Source organism: Vombatus ursinus, unplaced genomic scaffold (genome assembly GCF_900497805.2).
Source record: "Vombatus ursinus unplaced genomic scaffold, bare-nosed wombat genome assembly UNPS02009918.1, whole genome shotgun sequence".
Lineage (NCBI taxonomy): Eukaryota > Metazoa > Chordata > Mammalia > Diprotodontia > Vombatidae > Vombatus > Vombatus ursinus.
In genome coordinates this window covers 780,072-798,043 of record NW_020949696.1, presented here as the reverse complement: position 1 = coordinate 798,043, position 17,972 = coordinate 780,072, and the positions used below count along the sequence as shown (strand labels likewise).

General features: G+C 38.7%; 1 pseudogene; it reads left to right on the top strand.

Moving 5' to 3' along the window:
• The first annotated feature begins 270 nt into the window (after nt 1–270).
• LOC114036570 lies at nt 271–2,288 on the top strand (annotated as a pseudogene).
• Nucleotides 2,289–17,972: the final 15,684 nt, after the last annotated feature.

Here is a 17,972-nt window from a genome sequence, read left to right as displayed (position 1 = left end):
ACAAAAATCCTCTTTGCCTGTCCATCTTTGGATTCATTTACACGATGAGCTCCCATGCGTATCTCTATATGCATGTTTCGCAAACTTAGAAATAAACACTCATATTCAGACTAATTTTGTTTGTCTTTCTAAGAAAGAACTTAGTAATGGTTGACAGCAGATAAAAAAATTAAAAAAAAAAAGAAAGAAAAAGATTTATTCATTCAAAGCTTCTACCTTGGAGACCTGACTTAGTGGTATGCTCTGCCCATCAATGCTTAATCTGCAAAAATGTCTGACAAACCAAATACAGCTGAGATTCAGAAATTCAATAAGTCTAAACTGAAGAAGACAGAAACATAAGAGGAAAACCCACTGCCTTCAAAAGAAACAATTGAACAGGAGAAACAAACAGGTGAACCCTAATAAAACCTGCCCTGCCAATATGCATCGGACATTCCACAAGCATTGCCTTAATTGTCCTTCTTTTAGCTGTTTAACTTTGTAAGATGCAAAGAAGTTGGATCAAGTTTGAATGCCTGGGTTGCCTCTTTCAACATCAAAAGAATAATGAACTACTGACATTGAATTGAATGAAGGCTGAGCAGGCTGCCTCTACCCATCTACCTGTCCTGGCTAGTTTGGGTCCTGATGGCATTAAAAAAAAAAAAAAGAGCTTGCATGTTGGTGAAAAGAAGAACCCAGGTGGAACGTAATTAATAGTAAAATGCAAAGCTGTACCAAGGTCCTGAGAGGCTGTTGTTGTTTGGTCGTTTCAATTGAGTTCTACTCTTTTGTGACCCCATTTGGGTTCCTCTTGGCAAAGATACTGGAGTGCTTTGTGGCAAAGATACTGGAGGGGTTTGCCATTTCCTTCTCCAACCCATCTTACAGATGAGGAAACTGAGGCAAACAGGGTTAAGTGACTTGCCTAGTATCATATAGCTAGTAAGTTCTGAGGCTGGTTTTGAACTCAGGTCTTCCTAATTCCAGTCTGGTGCTCTAGCCGCTGCACCACTTAGCTGTCCCACCCAGCAAGCTGTAAAATACAAGTAATCAGAGTGCCACTTTTTTTCTTTGGTTCAAATGATTTTAGTTATTAGAATACATAATTTTTGGGGGGAGGCAATCGGGATTTAGTGATTTGCCTAGGGTCATATATCTAGTAAGTTTCTGAGGCCATATTTGAACTCAGGTCCTTCTGACTCCAGGACTGGTGCTTTATCCACTGCACCACCTAGCTGCCCCCACAATTTTCAAAATACGCAAATAAAAATTTAAAACCTGAAAAAAAAGAAAGAAAAAGATTTATTAGCACTAAGGAAGACTGCTCCGGTTAGTAGCAGCTTCAGCACCTTATGATACAAATTGGATTTTGATAGTGTCTTAGGCTGTCTGAGAGTACCCAGCTGATTAGCTGCATTCTGGGGCAGAAAAAGGAATAAGATAGCAAGGGAGGGAGGGAAGTGTGAAAGTCCCTGAGTCATCTGAGTAGTTGGGATCTTCCTGTAAGGTTATGAATTTCTCTGTAGTTAATAATCTCTAGGATAGTGGGGCCTTTCTTCAGGATTCAAGAATCAGTCTGATTCATCTCATTGCCAGTAAGGAAGGGAATAAAATAAAATCTTAAGGTTTCTATTGCTTCTTATAGCTCTGTTGTTTTGGCCTTAGCGGTTTCTTTATCTGGAGAAATGGCATTTCCCCAAAATTCATAGCACTTATGTTCATCCTCCTCTTGCACACTTCCTGACAGAATGGGAGCTCTTTGAGACCAGGGACAGTTTTATTTTAGTCCTGGTATTCCTAGTGCCTGGAACAGGGCCCTTAATAAATACTTGTTTACTTGATAAAATCCAGTCTTCTCTTTTTATAGGTGAGGAAACTCAGGTCTAGAGAGAGTCAGTAACTTCTCCAAGGTCACACAGCTAATAAGTAGCAGAGTGTGATTTGAACCTAGGTCCTCTCTAAATGTAGTGTGCTTTTCATATGCCAAGCCAAACTTCCTAATTTTTTTAACTTCCCAAAGTGGAAGGGACTAACTCAGATGGGATTTAGCCACCTCTCCCCCCCACCCCCCATCATTGAAGGTCTTCAGCTGGAGTCTGGGTTACCACTTCTAGATGATGCTGTAGAAGGGTTCACTGATCAGATATGGGTTGTGATTGATGCCCTCTGAGGTCCTTTCAGTACTGATTTGTTTGAGGCTGCAATTCTAGGGCAGGGTCAAACCTAGTCTGGTAGCCTCTCCCATCTTAGCGTGTTGCTGGGTGTTCCTGTCTTGTGAACGTGGGAGTTTTTGTTTGCCGTAGTGGCCCTTACCTCAAACATGTCCTGAACAGGGGAAAGTTCACGGGATTTGGAATTGAGTCTTTGTCAACAAGGAAACTTCTCTGGTCATTAGGAATGGCTCCTATGCTGGTCTTGGTATTTCTAGCTCATGTTAATGTATAACTGCCCCCTGATTATAGCACTCAGACTGACCAGTAACAATAGAAAGTGATAATGAAGTACTAGCCTTGTCTTAAACCCACTATCAGGGTGTGATACAAAATTATCGGAATTTCTTAATCTTCCCAATATTTTCTGTTCAAGTATTGATTTTACCCTTGCCCAGATATTTCCCAATGGGATGATAATCATGGTTTCCTCCTATTCAAACACGAGTCCCCATCAGCTGGCTGACTAAAACCTTGGATAATCTTATTCAGTCTGAGAACTTAACCCCGGAGTCTTGGACTGCCCCAATCTGAGATGTTGGCAACATAAGTTAGAACAAAAAGCACTAGGTATACATCCAGATCACATGAGCAACAAGGCAGAGACCTAGACATTTCTTCTGATCCCTATGACCTCTCAAACCTCTCCAATATAGAAATTATATGCCAAAGATAAAGCAACTTCAGCTCTCTCTATGGTCTACAATACCTCAAATCCATAAGAAGGTTAAAAAATACTCAGGAACTGATGCTCAGTAATCCTGAATTCACTCAGGAATCAGGACCCCTCCCCTGCTTCCTATACTACCACAGTGGGGTTACACTGGTAAACCTAGGGACCCAATATAAACTTAATATAAACTTATAACAAACACCCCCACAAGCATCCATTTCCACCCTCTTTTTTCCAATGCTATGGAAAACCTGGCTTCAGGCTACATAAATTTGTCCCAATAAACAGCTAGCATAGCCATAGCCTTCAAAAAGCAAAACCTTTCTAGGGGCGGCAGTCCTATGGAGCCAAAGCTGCCGAGCTCCAAACTGCTGGTTCTGGGGGGCAGATAACCCCATAGCACCAGTATGACAGTTCTGTAGAGGGTGGATCAGAGAACTTAGAAACGGAGGGATCAGGACAAGACACCAGAACAAAACACCAGGTATGTGAGAGGGTTGCGTTATGTCCAAGGGAAAGAGCACAGAAGGCAGTTGAGGTGAGTTCTGGTCACCCAAAAGCCAGTTGGGATAGAGACCTAGGCTGATGAGCCATGAATTGCCCAGCATAGGGGAGGCTGAAATGCTTTGAGATCTAACCACCAAGGTAAGCACCAACAAAAGGGACAGAATCAGAAAGTGAAAAGGGAAAAGTTAAGGGGGAAAAGGACTGAAATTGCCAAAGATCTCTCAGGAAGAAGAAATCTCAAAGACCTTGAACATAAGCTGATAAATCAATAGGTAAAACAGTGACAATAGAAAGAAATATGGCCTCCAGATCTAGTAAACTAGTTCAGGCATCTATGAATAAACACTGCAAAACAAAGGAAAATGATTCAACACTTGATGAGGAGAGAGAACCCTGTGGAATTTGAGGAAAACATGAAACCACAACATGCTGATTCTGAGTGATTTAAAAGAGAAATGAGAATTATAAGATTAGAATTTATGTCTTACGTAGCAAAAATAATGGGCAGAATAGAAAAACTGGAATTTGTGATGACAAATCTCACAAAAGAAACAAGATAGAGAACAATAAATTGGGAATGCAAATATAAAGAAGTGAAGGACAATCTAGAAGAAGGGAAGCAAAAAAACTAATATTTTTTAAAATGTTCATTATGCAAGCAAAATATAATAATCTTGAACACAAGATATATACAGACACTATGTAAGAATGAGAGGTCTCCCAGAAGAACATGACGGAACAAAAAACAATACCATAATGCAGAAAATAATAGACAGAAACTGCTTAGAAATTCTGAACATAGGAAATAAAATGGAAAGAGTTCTCAGATCACCTACAGAAAGAAAACCAAGACTACAAGCTCCAGGAAACATAGTAGTTAAACATAACAATTAAGTTCAGAAACAACAACTTCAGAAACAAGAGAAAGACCTTCAAATACAAAGGAAAGAACATTAGAATAACACAAGACTATTCTACACCCACCAAAAAAATGTAGGAGGGAAAGAAATAATGTGTTCTGAAGAGCAATGGAGCTCAGGATGAAATGTGACCTACCCTGAAAATTTGAGCTTAGTAATATGTGAAGAAAAGATGAATGTTCTACAGTAAAGTGGTGTTTGAAACATTTTTAGGAAGAAAATGAGAACTGAAGAGATTATATGCTTTCTGAACACCCAAACATCACAAATGCAAAAAAAGAGAATGAATGCAGCAGCCAAGGACAGCAATAGCAACAGAATGACAGCAGAGACACCAGTAAGAAACATCTTTCTAAATGTATACAAGGAGACAGGGGTGATGGCAGAAGTCTGGTGAAGGTAATAATGATGAGGCTGGTTGGGGGCATTATGAACAGAACCTGATAACACCCTGCCTACAGGCGAATCACTGTTTTTTGTTTTTTTTCTGGGACAACATTATGGTATGGGAGGGTGCATTAAAGAGGGGGATACAGGAGCAGGGGGATAGAGAGGAGTGAAAGATGCACTGGGATCAAATTGAGGGCTAGCAACAAAGGGAAGGTGACCCCTGTGGTCTTAGAAAGAGAAGAGCCTCCAGGGGAAAGGGTGAGGAGGAGGGGAGAAAGATGAATAGGTGGAGAAGGAAGGAGGTCTTTCTTTGGTAGTAGGAAGGGATTCCATTGATGAATGCTTCTATGGGTGAAGAGAGATGGTCTATGAAAGGAGATGGGGACCTTGCACTGAGTGTGGATTGGGGAATTTGGTTCTTGAAAAGTCTACTTGTCCTACCTTCGGAGGGGGGGAGTTGGAAATCCTAGGGACAATTGACACCTGGGGGTGTGAGAAAGCATGGCCTAAGGAAGGAAATTTTGAGGCAAATGGGTAAAAAGGTACCCAGAGGAGGGTATAAATTGGTGGTGGGTTGTGTAATCAGGTGTGTGATGGGGAAGGGATCTTGCCATAGAACAGTGTCATTTCTGTCACCTGAAATACCTGGCATTATTCTGTAAGTGAATCCACAGTGAAAAGTGGAATCCACTTTTGTGAGATAAGCTCTACAAGGCAATAGCAGAAATAGTCTAGAGTGGAGAGCCTTGAACTGGGTGCTTTGATTGCATGAGGAATAAAAGAGAGAGACCAGATAATTATAGAGGCCAAGAATCAGAGAATGAGGGTCTAGAGCAGACAGAAAGATAGGATGGATCATGAAGAGAGTGAGAAAACCATTTTTTGAAAGGTCTGCAACAATGAAATTTAAAACCTAGTGAACAGGGCTAGTTGAAGAGGAGGAGAGGAAGAGAGAATCTACTTGACTGAGAGAAAAAAAAGTGTGTGGAGAAAATCATATAACTAGATAAAAGGAGGAGAGAAGAAAGAACCAATGAGCAAAGCTTCAAGGGGAAAGGGGTAGCAAACAAGAGAAGATTGGGGAGGAGAGAAAGAGAGCCAGTGGGAAAAGGACCACTTTGAAAAATATTAAGATAAAGTAACTGAGTGAACATAATACTGTGCTTATAGCAGAAGAGGGGGAAAAACACATCTTGAAAAAAAACCCTAATATTAGAAATGGAGGAAAATATAAACCTATAAAAACTTTAAATGTGAATGGATTAAACAATTCAATAAAATGAAAGAGTGACAAATTGGATAAGAAAAAAACCCTGCGCAATCTGTTGCTTATAAGAAACACATTTTTTTTTTAAAAAAAAAAGACAAAAACATACACAAAATAAAAGGGAGGGAATGGAAAATTTTCACCATGCACCAAGTGAATCCAAAAAAAACTCGGTAATTACAATTACACTATCTGACAAAGCAAAAACAAACATTTTTTCCCTTTATTTTTATTTTTTCAAATTAATTTATTTATTTTTAGTTTTCAACATTCACTTCCACAAGATTTTGAGTTCCAAATTTTCTCCCCATCTTGTTCCTCCCCCCACCCCAAGATGGCATGCATTCTGAATATCCCTTCTCCTAATCTGCCCTCCCTTCTATCTCTCCCCCCTTCTCTTATCCCCTTCCCCTTCAATTCTCCTGTAGTGCAGGATAGATTTCTATACCCCATTTCCTGTATATTTTATTTTCCAGTTGCATGTAAAAACAACTTTTTTTAACTTTTGTTTTTAAAACTTTGGGTTCCAAATTTTCTCCCTTCCTCCCTCCCCACCCACCTTCATTGAGAAGACAAGCAACTCAATACAGGTTATATATGTGTAGTCATGCAAAACACTTCCATAGTCGTCATGTTGTGAAAAACTAAGTATATTTCCTTTAATCCAATTCTGCCCCCGATTTATTTATTCTCTCTTTTGACCTTGTCCCTCCTTAGAAGTGTTTGCTTCTGATTACCCCCTCCTCCAATCTGCCTTCCCATCTATCATCCTCCTGCTGTCTTGTCCCCTTCCCCCTATTTTCCTGTAGCTTAAGATAGATTTCCATACCCAATTGAGTGTGTATGTTATTCTTTCCTTAAGCCAAATTCGATGAGGATAAGATTCATTCATTCTCTCTCATCTTTCCCCATTTCCCCTCCACTGTAAAAGCCTTTTCTTGTCTGTTTTATGTGAGACAATTTACCCCATTCTACCTCTCCCTTTCTCCTTCTCTCTGTATAATCCTCTCTCACCCTTTAATTTTATTCTCCAGATATCACCCCTTCATCTTCAACTCACCCTGTGCCATCTATCTATCTATCTGTCTATCTATCTACACACATACATATAATTTTTTCCCTCCACCTACTCTAATACTGACAAAGGATTCGTGAGTTACAAATAACATCTTTCCATGCAGAATGTAAACAATTCAACCTTAAGAAGTCTCTTATGATTTCTCTTTCCTGTTTACCTCTTCATGTTCCACTTGAGTCTTGTATTTGAAATTCAAATTTTCTATTCAGTTCTGGTCTTTTCATCAAGAATGCTTGAAAGTCCTCTATTTCACTGAATGTCTATTTCCCCCCCTGAAGGATTATGCTCAGTTTTGATGGGTAGGTGATTCTTGGTTGTAATCCTATCTCCTTTGCCCTCCGGAATATTATATTCCAAGCCCTGAGGTCCCTTAATGTAGAAGCTACTAAATTTTGTGTTACCACAATCCTTGAATTGTTTCTTTCTGGCTGATTGTAATATTTTCTCCTTGACCTGAGAACTCTGGAATTTGGCTACAATATTCCCAGGAGTTTTCATTTGGGGATCGCTTTCAGGAGGTGATCGGTGGATTCTTTCAACTTCTATTTTGCCCTCTGGTTCTAAAATATTAGGGTAGTTTTCCTGGATAATTTCTTGAAAGATGATGTCTAGGCTCTTTTTTTGCTCATGACTTTCAGATAGTCCTATGATTTTTAAATTATCTCTCCTGGATCTATTTTCCAGGTCAATTGTTTTCCCAATGAGATATTTCACATTGTTTTCTATTTTTTCATTCTTTTGAATTTGTTTTACAGTTGATTTCTCATAAAGTCACTAGCTTCCAATTACTCTATTCTAATTTTTAAGGAAGTATTTTCTTCAGTAAGCTTTTGGACTTCCTTTTCCATTTGGTCAATTTTGCTTTTTAAGGAATTCTTCTCCTCATTGGCTTTTAGACCTCTTTTGCCATTTGGGTTAGGCTATTTTTTAAGGTGTTATTTTCTTCAGTATTTTTTTGGGTCTCCTTTAGCAAGCTGTTGACTTGTTTTTCATGATTTTCTTGCATCACTCTCAGTTTTTCTCTACTTCTTTTACTTGCTTCTCAAAATCCTTTTTGAGCTCTTCCATGGCCTGGGACCAATTCATATTTTTCTTGGAGGATTTGGATGTTGGAGCTTTAACTTTGTTGTCTTCTTCTCATTGTATGTTTTGATCTTCTTTGTCACCAAAGTAATATTCTATGGTCTGACTTTTTTTGTGCTGCTTGCTCATGATCTCAGCCAATTACTTGAGTTATAAACTCTTTGTTAAGCTAGGGGTCTGTTTCCAGTGTTGAGAATGTACTGTCCCAAACTTTGGGGGTTTTGTGCAACTCTTTTCAGAGATACTTCTAGGAACCTGTAAATTTTTAGTTCTTTCAAGGTGGTATGATCAAGGGTGAGGTGTTTACTCCTTTCCTGGCCTGTGCTCTGGTCTATGAGTGACCACAAGCACTCTCTTCTGTCTTGGAACTGTGAGGAGGGTTTCCTCTCCACAGCCATACAAGTTCCACCATACCAGCGCTCCTCCTTGCCCCAGGACTGCCACCCAGAACTGTGACCTAGATCCAAGCATGGGCAAAGCAAGAGAATCCTGCACCAGCAAAAAGATCCCTGCAATCCCCCCTCTGATCAGCCACCTGATTCCCCCTCAGTCTATGGGCCAGAAGCTCTGGAGACAGCTGCTGCCCCAGGGCCATGCTTGGGAACTGGGGCTGGGTCCCATGCTTCTCTCTCACCACAGACACAGACTTTTCCCACTGACCTTCTAAGTTATCTTTGGCGTTCATGGGTTGAGAAGTCTGGAAACCACCACAGCTGCCTGTGATTCAGTCCTCTGAGGCCTGCTCCAGATTCACTGAGGCCTGCGCACCCAAGCCAAACTGCACTCCTCTCCCAGCCCGGCACAGTATACCTTCCCGATCAACCATCCAGGTTGTCTTGGGCTGGAAATTTGTTTCACTCTGTCTTTTTGTGGGTACTGCTCCTTTAGAATTTGTTTAGAGCCATTTTTTATAGGTATTTGGAGAGGTTTGGGGGAGAGCTCAAGCAAGTCACTGCTTTTACTTCGCCATCTTGGTCCCACCCCTCCCAAACATATTTTAATTTGTTTTTGTTTGTTTGTTTGTTTGTTTTGTCTAGGCAGTGGGGTTAAGTGACTTGCCCAAGGTCACACCAAGTGTCTGAGGCCGGATTTGAACTCAGGTCCTCCTGACTCCAGGGCCTCTATCCACTGCACCACCTAGCTGCCCCTAACATTTCTTTTTAATTTTGGTGAGGCAATTGAGGTTAAGTGACTTGACCAGAGTCACACAGCTAGTGTTATGTGTCTGAGGCCAGATTTGAACTCAGGTCCTCCTGATTCCAGGGCCAATGTTCTATCTACTGTGCCACCTAGCTGCCTTTCCCAAACATTTTTTTAAAGGATTGTAAACAAGGAAACTATATATGCTGAAAGGAATAATAGACAACAAACAAATATCAATAAAAATCTTATACATTCCAAATGCACTAGCATCTAAAATCATAAGGGAAACATTATCTGAGTTACAAGAAAACAAAGTAACATAATAATGACAAGAGATGTCAGTAAGTCTAATAGAAAGATAAACAATTCCTCAACTGATAAATGGTCAAAGGATATGAACAGGCAGTTTTCAGATAAAGAAATTAAAGCTATCTATAATCATATGAAACAATGCTCTAAATCACTATCGATTAGAGAAATGTAAATCAAAACATCTCTGAGGTACCACATCATAGTTATCAGATTGGCTAACATGACAAAACAGGAAAATAATAAATGTTGGAGAAGATGTGGGACAATTGGTACGTTAGTGCATTGTTGGTGGAGTTGTGAACTGATCCAACCATTCTGTAGAGCAATTTGGAACTATGGCCAAAGGGCTATAAAAATTGTGCATGCCCTTTGACCCAGCACTTCTAGAACTGTATCCCAAAGAGATCATAAAAATGGGGAAAAGGACCCACATGTACAAAAATATTTATAGCAGCTCTTTCTGTAGTGGAAAAGAATTGGAAATTGAGAGGATGCCCACCAATCGGGGAATGGCTGAACAAGTTGTGGCATATGAATGTAATGGAATACTATTATGCTATAAAAAAGCAGACTTCAGAAAAACCTGGAAAGACTTGTATGGACTGATGCTGAGTGAAGTGAGCAAAACCAGGAGAGTGTTGTACACAGTAACAGCCACGTTGTGTGATAACTAACTTTGATAGACTTAGCTCTTCTCAGCAATGCAAGGATCTAAGATGTCTCCAAAAGTCTCATGATGGAAAATGCTATCTACATCCAGAGAAAGAACTATGGAGTTTGAATGCAGATCGAAGCATACTATTTGCTCTTTTTTTCTTCTGTTTTGTTTTGTTTCTTCTTTCTTGTGGTTCTTCCTCTTAATTCTAATTCTTCTTTACAACAAGACTAATGTGAAAATATGTTTAATAGGAATGTATATGTAGAGCCTATATCAGATTGCATGCCATCTTGGGGAGGGAGGGGGAGAAAATTTAAAACTCAGAGCTTATGGAAATGACTGTTGAAAACTAAAAATAAATTAATTTAAAAAAAGAAAGATAAACAAAAAGGACTTAGGACATCTTCTAAAAAGGACAGCAAAGGAAAAAATATATATACATATATATATTCTTCAGCATCACATGGAATTTTACAAAAATTGACTGTACTAGGGCACAGAGATAGTGCAAACAAGTACAAAAAGGCAAAAATAGTTGATACATCTTTTACAGAGCACAAAATAAAGATATTCATTTAGTTCAGGGTCCACAAATAACAAGATACAGAACCAAATAGAGAATTAATAATGAAATCCTAAATAATGAGTAGGTCAAAGAATAAATCATAGAAACAATGAACAATTATGTAAAAGAAAATGATAACGATGTATCAACATACCAAAATTTCTTGGATGCAGGTAAAGTGGTCTTCTGGGGGAAAATTATATCCTTATAAACCTGCATTAGCAAAATAGAAAAAGAAAGGATTAATGAACAGAATTCTAAAAAATTAGAAAGTCAACAAACAATCCAAAAGTGAGCACTAAAGCAGAAATATTAAATATTAGAGGGGAAATAGATAAATTGGGGAAAAAACAGCATGGAAATGATAAATAAAACTAAAAGTTAGTTCTTTGAAAAGACTAATAAAATTGATAAACCATTAATCTGATTAAAGAGAAGAGAGCAGAAAATCAAATCAATAAAATAGTAAATGAGCAAGGTGAAATCACAGCAAAACCAGAAGATTGTGCAAGCTAAATACTAACAAAACTGAGAACACAAAAGAAATAGAAATACCTCCTAAAATAAAAAGTACTCAAACTATAAAAAGACAAAATAGAGATCTTAAATCTTTCAAAATTCAATTTCAAAATAGAGATGTTAACCTCAGAAAAGGAAATAGATCTAGCTAAAAAGGAACTGCCAAGGGGATGGCAGGGGGAGAATCTCCTGGCCCTGATAGATTCACAGGAGAATCCTCTCAAGCTTTTAAAGAACAGTTACTACCCATATTTCACAAATTATTTTTAAAATTAAGAAAGAAAGCACTCTACCTGAATCTTTTTATGAGACAAATATAGTCCTAATATCTGAACAAGGGAAAGATAAAACACAGAAAAAAAACTCTTATAATCTAATATCATTAATAAAAATTGACTCACAAATATTAAACAAAATCCTGTCAGACTACAGCAATTTATCCAAGAAATCATTCACTATGACCAAGTGAGATTTATATTAGGAATGCAAGGATTATTTACATTAGAATAACAACATAATTAATCATATTAAAAACCAAAACATCAAAAACCACATGATTATGATGCAAAAAAACCTTTGAGAAAGTACATTCTTTTATGCTAAAAATCCTACAAAGTATAAGCACAGAGGAGTATCTATATAACACTAAAATATCATAAGAAGTATCTATATAACACTAAAATAAGCATCATATGCAATAGGGGTATATTAGAACCTTTTCCAATAAACAGAGGCATGAAGCAAGGATGCCCACTCTCCCCCCTATTATCTGATACAGTTCTGAAAATGCTAGCAACAGCAATAAGATCAGAGAAATAAATTAAAGGTATAAATATAGGTAAAGAGGAGATAAAACTATCCCTATATCCTGATGATATGATTTTCTTTTTTTCCCCTAGTAATCTCATCTTCAATTGTTCATTATTAGCATAAGTAAAAAGACTATCATAAAGATAATAACAACTTATCTGCCAACATCCATTACAGAGGATGAAGATGCAGAGAAACTGTGAAAGGCACTTTACACAAGCATATACCTGAATATGTAGTGACTTCAAAATGAAGATGGGGATAGGGAAGATAGCAAAAAAAAAAAAAAAACAAAACCCAAAAAACAAAAGAACATAAACAAACAAAAAAGGCTGGAAAATATGGTTTAGCTTCAAGAAACAAGAGGCCAAAGCCCTTCAGAAGCCAGAAGCTTTCTGCATATAAGTTATGAATACTTTTTTTCAGAGAAGAATCAGGTACTAAACAGAGTATGCACTATAGACGGCACCCAACATGATATATAAGAAAGGAAAATGAATGTATCTTAAAAGAAAGGAAATAACTTCTTATTAGCATGGGAGTAACATGGAGGCCACTGATATTGTATGGCCAGACCATTTACTTAATTAGCATCTAGTTGGAATAAAAATATAAATCTATTGCATACACTTGCAACAGCTACCACTTTATCTATTTGGATGAAGATGATATGGTTTTCTTGGAAAATTCTAGGAAATCAGTAAAAACTCTAACTGAGGCAATTAATCACTTCAGCAAAATTGCAGGCTACAAAATAAATCCTCAAAAGTCAACTGCATTTCCATGTAACAATAACAAAACCCAAGAAGCAATAATAGAAAGGGAAATCTCATTCCATATTACAAAATGCATAAAATATCTGGAAATTGACCTACCAAAGCATACAAAAGACTTGTATAGATTCAATTACACTGTGCTCCTTAAAGAAATAAAGAACAGCTTAATAAGGTGAAGGAATTTACAGTGGTCATGGCTAGGTTATCCAATATAGTAAAAATGATAATTCTTCCAAAATGAATTTATACTTTTAATGCTTTACCAATCAAATTGCCAAGTGGATATTTTATAGACCTTGATAAAATAATGACAAAATTCATTTGGAAAACTGAAAGATCTAGAACATCAAGGAAAATGATGAAAGGAAATAAAGACAAAGGGGGAATAGCACTTCCAGACTTGAAACTATATTATAAACCTACAGTCATCAAGACTATATGTTACTGGTTAAAGAATAGAGAGACAGATCAATGAAAAAGTCTAGATAAGGGAGAAATAATAGAACTCAGTAACCTGGTATTTGGCAAAGTGGAAAACTTAAATTATCTAGGGGAAAAAAATCTCTATTTTATAAAAATTGTTGGAAAAACTGGAAAGCAATCTGGCAGAAATTAGTCTTAGACCAACACCTCACACCATATTCTATAACACATTCTAAATGGTTATATGATTTTAATATTAGATATCATACCATAAAAATTAGAAGATAAATATATCATATACCTCTCAGAGTTATCAGTAGAGGATATATTCTTAATCAACCAAGTGATAGAGGCAATTATAAAAGGTAAAATAGATAACTTGGATTGGTTGGTTGTTGTCTTTCATCCTAGAAGAAGATCAAAATGACATCACTATGTTGGAGTTAAGGTAAAGTGTGTCTGACTGTGGCCAATCAGACCAATATAAGCTTGAAATGCTCTACCACAGGTCAGGCACAAATAGTCCACATGAACATTTGGAGTGGAGATGTCTCTAAATTTGGGCATCACATGTTGCTTTTGGGCTATTGCAATTCTGCTTTGCTCATAAAGCACAGAATCTTCTTTGATGTGGGCACAACATACTGGGTGGTCCTTTGCCTGTCTCCCATGTCATGCAATTAATTAATTAATTAATTGTGCACTGAGTGCACAATAATCTATGAACAAAAAATCATGCACCAACTCTCCTTCCACTTTAGTCTTGGCTTGTAGCCTTTTCAAGTTAAATAATTTACCGTCAGTGCAATAGCTAACATTGATGCTCTTTTATCCTCCTTGAAGACATCTGACAACATTTCTGAAAACATCATGCTAAAAAGCATGGGAGCCAGCACAGAGCCCTGCTTTACTCCATGGGTGACTGGGAAAACACAAGAGCATTGTCCATTATCCAGAACTCATGGAAGCATGTCTTCGTGGAACTGACATACAGTGCTAATGAACTTCTCTGGGCAACCAAGTTTTGACATAATCTTCCACAAGCCCTCATGACTGACAGTGTCAAAGGCCTTGGCCAGATTGACAAATGTGGATACAGACCTCTGTTATGCTCCTGGCATTTCTACTGGAGTTGTTGGGCAGCAAGCACCATATCAACTGTTCCTCAGCCATTTCTGAAGCCACACTGGCTCTCAGGTAGATGACCATCTTTCAGATGAAGGATAAACCTATTAAGGAGGACTCTGGCAAGAATCTTGCCAATGATGGCTGAGAGAACACCCCCTGTGATTGTCACAGGACAATCTATAAAGGCAATTTTTTGTCTTTATAGAGATGGACAATGGACTGAACTCCTGAGGGATAACCTCCTCTTGCCATATAATCAGGACAATTTCCATCAGTTTTTGTATATACCCCCTGCCTTATAAATCTCATATGGAACAGAATCAGCACCAGGTGCTTTGCCACACAAAATGATCCTAATGGCATTTGTAACCTCTTCTTCAGTTGGAAATTTGACTAAAGAAGGATTATCTTCAGCCCGAGGTATATGGTCAATGGCTTCAGCATTGATTGATGATGGTCTGTTGAGAACACTATGGAAGTGCTCAACCCATCTCTCCAGGATCATGTCCTTCTCACTAATCAATATGGCTCCATCAGCCCTGAGAAGTTGAGATGCACCATAAGTCTTTGGCCCATAAGTAGGCTGGAGGGCATTATAAAAATGCTTTGGATTGTTACTATCAGCATGAAACTGAATTTCATCTGCCTTCTTACTGAGCCAAGAATCTTGCATCTCTCTAACTTTCACTTGTACTTTACTTTTGATGGTGTTAAATGCTACCTTCTTAGAGATGGATGAACTATCCTTCTGGTAAACCCTGTGGAGTTCTCATTTTCCATTTAGCAGCTTCTGAATTTCCCCATCATTTTTGTCAAACCAGTCGATGTTTGCGAGAGTTTTGGCCTAGATGAGTAACTTCACTGCTGTACACCACATCTCTGAAAGCTGCCCACTCCTTTTCTGCTCCACTGTTGCCAGCCATGTGTTGGCTCAGTTTTCCCTCCAAGTTAGCAACAAACTGCTCACCCTTGGAGAAAAGTTCTAATCTGCTGACATTAAGTCTTCCAGTAGTCTTCTTGCCTTGGGGCCTCTGCTTTTGTTGAATGTGAATATTCAGTTTGGAGAGGATAAGTGTGTAAGTCCAGCACATAGCTTTCATCACTCTCACATCCTGTCTCTTCTCCTTACAATGACAGCCCATTAAACGCCAACGTTTGCTGTATCCATGAAGTTGTATTGCCTTTAGGTAAATGGAAGACAGTGTTGGTGAGGAGAAGGTCATGAGAGGCACAAGTCTTCAGTTATAAGTGACCATTGCTTTTGCAGTTTCCAACTCCATTCCTCCAAAGGACTCCCTGCCATGTCTAGTAGTCTGTGTCTGCTTTTGCGTTAAAGTCACCCAGAAATACAAGTTTGTTCTCGATGATGAAGGTCTCCAAGTCTGCATAAATATTTTATTTGTCCTCATCAGGGTTTGTCATAGTGGGAGCATTGGTACTGATGACGGTGGCATGGAGCTTTCCTGCAATGAACAAATGCTTTGATAAAAAAAATTTAAAAAAATAAATAGAAAAAGAAAAAAGAAAAACAAAACAAAACAAATGCTTTGTCATGAGTCTGTCATCCACTCCTTTTGGTAGGCATACAAACTTGTTAACTAGATTAGTTTTGATTGCAAAACCTATAGCAGCTTCACAGTGTCCTTCTTCACTGCAGCTACTCCAAGAAACATGTATCCAGCTCTGATTTCAGTAAGCTGGCTTCATTTGCCAGCCTTGTTTTACTCAGGGCTTCTATTTGGATGCAATACCTGCTGAGTTCTCTCGAAACAAGAGCTGTTCGTCTTTCACGTCTACCGGATTTCATGTTGTCCCTAAGTGCGTGTACATTCCATGTACCAACGGTGAGTGGAATCACTTTTGCAAAAGTTTTTGTACATTTTTTTTGTGTTTTGACCACAGGGTGGGATCCCTACCTTTCAAGGTAAGCAGGCCAGAGGTGGGTGAAGCAGCTAATTTTAGGGCACCTTCCTTCTGCCAGAAGGAGAGCAGTGTGGTCCTTAAAAATGGCTGCTCAGACACCGAGGGGGTTGCTGAATCCCACTGCTGCTTCAGTCCAGTGAGAAAATGAACCCATGGCCTGGGCCGCTTGTGTGCAGGGTTGTGACTACAGCTCCCAGTGCATCTACACGTGCTGCTTTGTCACTTGTCTGTTGCCATGGAATTTTTGAGGTATGCAAAAATGGTAAAATGGTATGGGTGATGTCTTTTGAATTACACATAATTTGGATTTAAGTGAGGCAGAGTTGCACAAAGTCAATGGCCTCACTCTTTCTTCTGGAGTCATCCAAGTCCAGTGTCATGGCAAAAGACAAGATGACTGGTGATAGCTCAGGATGCAGTGGATGACCTTGGTGTCTTTGATGTCTAACCAGGCTCTAAGCATTCCACAGTGCCTGCTTCAGCTACCTTCATGGCCATTGAAACAGATTGCTCTTATCCACCCATTCTGCCAGGGGAAGTCTTCACATGGTAGGGGTAGACACTCTCCTAACTCACCCAAGGGTTTGAGATCCCTTACTTACCCTCAGCCTGGTTTAGCCTATCTGCTAAGATGGTTTACCTGGGTGTGGCCGCTGCACATGCTACAGCTTCTTGGAGTCACAAGTGAGAGTTAGGTGGACCAGGTGGATGCCAAAGGTGGAAAGCAGCCCTGAAAAGGGCTCAGCACCCCTCACACCAGAGGTGCTAGTCTTCCTTGAACACACTCTCCACCTCTTGTTCTAGCAGGAGAGTGCAACTACTCATATCCCCTTGACTGAAGAATGGTACACCTCTATGGGACGAGGTCATCCTCTTCAACTGAGCCCGCAGCTTCGAGAGGGACATACATGGAGTGGTAAGGGAGGAAAGGGATGCCTGCCTAGCCAGCCAGATCAGCCAAACCAACCCTGGCGATCAATAGGGGTATAGATGTCACAGCCAGATTGCCCTCACATCCGGATAACTTGGCTTACTTGAAACTGAAAAGCTTCTACACAGATAACATTAATCTTGGATAAGGAGGGAAGTGGTTGAATGGGTGAAAAAATCTTTGCAACTCAAATTTCTCTGATAAGAGTTTGATATTTAAAATATATAAACAATTAATAAATATATGACTACAACCATTACCCAGTAGATAAATGGTTAAAGGATATTAACCACCAATTCTCAAAATAACTGCAAAGAATTCAGTCACATGAAAAACTGCTTCACATCACCAATACTAAGGGAAATGCAAATCAAGACAATTCTGAGGTGACTTCACCTCAAACCCTGAAAATTCGCAAAAATGAAAAAAAAATGGCAAGTCAGTGTTGGAGTGGTTGTGGGAAGATAGATACATTAATACATAGTTGGTGGAGTTGTGAAATGGAGCAACCATTTTGGAAAGCATTTTGGAATTATGCAAATAAAATTAATAAACTGTCCTTACCCTTTGAACCAGAGACTTACACTCCAGTGAAACCATTTATAAGAATAAAGCTCTCATATATTCTAAAATATTTTTAATAGAACTTTGTGGTAACCAAGAATTTCAAA